The sequence below is a fragment of the Aegilops tauschii genome, chromosome 1 (genome assembly GCF_002575655.3).
Source record: "Aegilops tauschii subsp. strangulata cultivar AL8/78 chromosome 1, Aet v6.0, whole genome shotgun sequence".
Classification (NCBI taxonomy): Eukaryota; Viridiplantae; Streptophyta; class Magnoliopsida; order Poales; family Poaceae; genus Aegilops; species Aegilops tauschii.
In genome coordinates this window covers 494,857,821-494,863,367 of record NC_053035.3, presented here as the reverse complement: position 1 = coordinate 494,863,367, position 5,547 = coordinate 494,857,821, and positions in this window count along the sequence as shown.

The window sequence follows — 5,547 nt, the reverse complement described above, 5'->3', positions numbered from 1 at the left end:
ATGTCTGTGATCGTGTCCTGGACTCCGAACTATCTTCGGTACATCAAAACACATAAACTCATAATACCGATCGTCACTGAACGTTAAGCGTGCGGACCCTACGGGTTCGAGAACTATGTAGACATGACCAAGACACGTCTCCGGTCAATAACCAATAGCGGAACCTGGATGTTCATATTGGCTCCCACATATTCTACGAAGATCTTTATCGGTCAAACCACATAACAACATACGTTCTTCCCTTTGTCATCCGTATGTTACTTGCCCGAGATTCGATCGTCGGTATCTCCAGACCTAGTTTAATCTCGTTACCGGCAAGTCCCTTTACTCGTTCTGTAATGCATCATCCCGCAACTAACTCATTAGTTACATTGCTTGCACGGCTTATAGTGATGTGTATTACCGAGAGGGCCCAGAGATACCTCTCCGACAAACGGAGTGACAAATCCTAATCTCGATCTATGCCAACTCAACAAACACCATCGGAGACACCTGTAGAGCACCTTTATAATCACCCAGTTACGTTGTGACGTTTGGTAGCACACAAAGTGTTCCTTTGGTATTCGGGAGTTGCATAATCTAATAGTCATAGGAACATGTATAAGTCATGAAGAAAGCAATAGTAATATACTAAACGGTCAAGTGCTAGGCTAACGGAATGAGTCAAGTCAATCACATCATTCTCTAATGATGTGATCCCGTTAATCAAATGACAACTCATGTCTATGGCTTGGAAACTTAACCATCTTTGATTCAACGAGCTAGATAAGTAGAGGCATATTAGTGACACTCTGTTTGTCTATGTATTCACACATGAACAAAGTTTCCGGTTAATACAATTCTAGCATGAATAATAAATATTTATCATGATATAAGGAAATATAAATAACAACTTTATTATTGCCTCTAGGGAATATTTCCTTCAGTCTCCCACTTGCACTAGAGTCAATAATCTAGATTACACAGTAATGATTCTAACACCCATGGAGTCTTGGTGCTGATCATGTTTTGCTCGTGAGAGAGGCTTGGTCAACGGGTCTGCAACATTCAGATCCGTTTGTATTTTTCAAATCTCTATGTCTCCCTCCTTGACTTGACCGCAGATGGAATTGAAGCGTCTCTTGATGTGCTTGGTTCTCTTGTGAAATCTGGATTCCTTTGCCAAGGCAATTGCACCAGTATTGTCACAAAAGATTTTCATTGGACCCGATGCACTAGGTATGACACCTAGATCGGATATGAACTCCTTCATCCAGACTCCTTCATTTGCTGCTTCCGAAGTAGCTATGTACTCCGCTTCACACGTAGATCCCGCCACGACGCTCTGTTTAGAACTGCTCCAACTGACAGCTTCACCGTTCAATATAAACACATATCCGGTTTGTGACTTAGAGTCATCCGGATCAGTGTTAAAGCTTGCATCGACGTAACCATTTACGACGAGCTCTTTGTCACCTCCATAAACGAGAAACATATCCTTAGTCCTTTTCAGGTATTTCAGGATGTTCTTGACCGCTGTCCAGTGATCCACTCCGGGATTACTTTGGTACCTCCCTACTAAACTAATAACAAGGCACACATCAGGTCTGGTACACAACATTGCATACATGATAGAGCCTATGGCTGAAGCATAGGGAACACCTTTCATTTTCTCTCTATCTTCTGCAGTGGTCGGGCATTGAGTCTTACTCAACTTCACACCTTGTAACACAGGCAAGAACCCTTTCTTTGCTTGATCCATTTTGAACTTCTTCAAAACTTTATCAAGGTCTGTGCTTTGTGAAAGTCCAATTAAGTTTCTTGATCTATCTCTATAGATCTTGATGCCCAATATATAAGCAGCTTCTCCGAGGTCTTTCATTGAAAAACTCTTGTTCAAGTATCCTTTCATGCTATCCAGAAATTCTATATCATTTCCAATCAACAATATGTCATCCACATATAATATTAGAAATGCTACAGAGCTCCCACTTTCTTGTAAATACAGACTTCTCCAAAAGTCTGTATAAAACCATAGGGTTTGATCACACTATCAAAACGTTTATTCCAACTCCGAGATGCTTGCACCAGTCCATATATGGATCCCTGGAGATTGCACACTTTGTTAGTATCCTTTGGATCAATAAAACCTTCAGGTTGCATCATATACAACTCTTCTTCCAGAAATCCATTCAGGAATGCAGTCTTTACATCCATTTGCCAAATTTCATCATCATAAAATGCGGCAAATCCTAACATGATTCGGACGGACTTAAGCATTGCTATGGGTGAGATGGTCTCATCGTAGTCAACTCCTTGAACTTGTCGAAAACCTTTCGCAACAAGTTGAGCTTTGTAGACAGTAACATTACCGTCAACGTCAGTTTTCTTCTTGAAGATCCATTTATTCTCGATGGCTTGCCGATCATCGGGCAAGTCAACCAAAGTCCACACTTTGTTCTCATACATGGATCCCATCTCAGATTTCATGGCCTCAAGCCATTTCACGGAATCTGGGCTCATCATCGCTTCCTCATAGTTCGTAGGGTCATCATGGTGAAGTAACATGACCTCCAGAACTGGATTACCGTACCACTCTGGTGCGGATCTTACTCAGGTTGACCTATGAGGTTCAGTAGTAACTTGATCTGAAGTTTCATGATCATCATCATTAGCTTCCTCACTAATTGGTGTAGGAGTCACAGGAACAGATTTCTGTGATGAACTACTTTCCAATAAGGGAGCAGGTACAGTTACCTCATCAAGTTCTACTTTCCTCCCACTCACTTCTTTCGAGAGAAACTCCTTCTCTAGAAAGGATCCATTCTTAGCAACGAAAGTCTTGCCTTCGGATCTGTGATAGAAGGTGTACCCAACAGTCTCCTTTGGGTATCCTATGAAGACACATTCTCCGATTTGGGTTCGAGCTTATTAGGTTGAAGCTTTTTCACATAAGCATCGCAGCCCCAAACTTTAAGAAACGACAACTTTGGTTTCTTGCCAAACCACAGTTCATAAGGTGTCGTCTCAACGGATTTAGATGGTGCCCTATTTAACGTGAATGCAGCCGTCTCTAAAGCATAACCCCAAAACGATAGCGGTAAATCAGTAAGAGACATCATAGATCACACCATATCTAGTAAAGTACAGTTACGACGTTCGGACACACAATTATGCTGTGGTGTTCCGGGTGGTGAGAGTTGCGAAACTATTCCGCATTGTTTCAAATCAAGACCAAACTCGTAAATCAAATATTCTCCTCCACGATCAGATCATAGAAACTTTATTTTCTTGTTACGATGATTTTCTACTTCACTCTGAAATTCTTTGAACTTTTCTTTCAGACTTATGCTTCATTAAGTAGATATAACCATATCTGCTCAAATCATCTGTGAAGGTTAGAAAATAACGATACCCGCCGCGAGCCTCAACATTCATCGGACCACATACATCAGTATGTATGATTTCCAACAAATCTGTTGCTCGCTCCATTGTTCCGGAGAACGGAGTTTTATTCATCTTGCCCATTAGGCATGGTTCGCAAGTACCAAGTGATTCCAAAAGTCCATCAGAATGGAGTTTCTTCATGCGCTTTACACCAATATGACCCAAACGGCGGTGCCACAAATAAGTTGCACTATCATTATCAACTCTGCATCTTTTTGCTTCAATATTATGAATATGTGTGTCACTACTATCGAAGATTCAACATAAATAGATCACTCTTCAAGGGTGCATGACCATAAAAGATATTACTCATATAAATAGAACAACCATTATTTTCTGATTTAAATGAATAACCGTCTCGCATCAACCAAGATCCAGATATAATGTTCATGCTCAACGCTGGCACCAAATAACAATTATTCAGGTCTAAAACTAATCCCGAAGGTAGATGTAGAGGTAGCGTGCCGACCACGATCACATCGACTTTGGAACTATTTCCCACGCGCATCCTCACCTCGTCCTTAGCCAATCTTCGCTTAATCCATAGTCCCTATTTCGAGTTGCAAATATTAGCAACAGAACCAGTATCAAATACCCAGGCACTACTTTGAGCATTAGTAAGGTAAACACCAATAACATGTATATCACATATACCTTTGTTCACCTTGCCATCCTTCTTATCCGCCAAATACTTGGGGCAGTTCCGCTTCCAGTGACCAGTCCCTTTGCAGTAGAAGCACTCAGTCTCAGGCTTAGGTCTAGACTTGGGCTTCTTCACTTGAGCAGCAACTTGCTTGCCGTTCTTCTTGAAGTTCCCCTTCTTCCCTTTACCCTTTTTCTTGAAACTGGTGGTCCTGTTGATTATCAACACTTGATGCTCCTTCTAGATTTCTACCTCCGCAGCCTTTAGCATTGCGAAGAGCTCGGGAATTGTCTTATCCATCCCTTGCATATTATAGTTCATCACTAAGCTCTTGTAGCTTGGTGGCAGTGATTGAAGAATTCTATCAATGACACTATCATCAGGAAGATTAACTCCCAGTTGAATCAAGTGATTGTTATACCAAGACATTTTGAGTATATGCTCACTGACAGAACTATTCTCCTCCATCTTGCAGCTGTAGAACTTATTGGAGACTTCATATCTCTCAATCCGGGCATTTGCTTGAAATATTAAGTTCAACTCATGGGACATCTCATATGCTCCATGATGTTCAAAACGTCGTTGTAGTCCCGGTTCTAAGCCGTAAAGCATGGCACACTGAACTATCAAGTAGTCATCAGCTTTGCTCTGCCAGACGTTCATAACATCTGGAGTTGCTCCTGTAGCGGGTTTGGCACCTAGCGGTGCTTCCAGGACGTAATTCTTCTGTGCTGCAATGAGGATAATCCTCAAGTTATGGACCCAGTCCGTGTAGTTGCTACCATCATCTTTCAACTTAGCTTTCTCTAGGAACGCATTAAAATTCAATGGAACAACAGCACGGGCCATCTATCTACAACAACATAGACATGCAAAATACTATCAGGTACTAAGTTCATGATAAATTGAAGTTCAATTAATCAAATTACTTAAGAACTCCCACTTAGATAGACATCCCTCTAATCATCTAAGTGATCACGTGATCCAAATCAACTAAACCATGTCCGATCATCACGTGAGATGTAGTTTTCAATGGTGAACATCAGTATGTTGATCATATCTACTATATGATTCACGCTCGACCTTTCGGTCTCAGTGTTCCGAGGCCATATCTGCATATGCTAGGCTCGTCAAGTTTAACCCGAGTATTCTGCGTGTGCAAAACTGGCTTGCGCCCGTTGAATGTGAACGTAGAGCTTATCACACCCGATCATCACGTGGTGTCTCGGCACGACGAACTTTCGCAACGGTGCATACTCAGGGAGAACACTTGTACCTTGAAATTTAGTGAGAGATCATCTTATAATGCTACCGTCGAACTAAGCAAAATAAGATGCATAAAGGGTAAACATCATATGCAATCAATATAAGTGATATGATATGGCCATCATCATCTTGTGCCTTTGATCTCCATCTCCAAAGCACCGTCATGATCACCACCATCACCGGCGCGACACCTTGATCTCCATCATAGCATC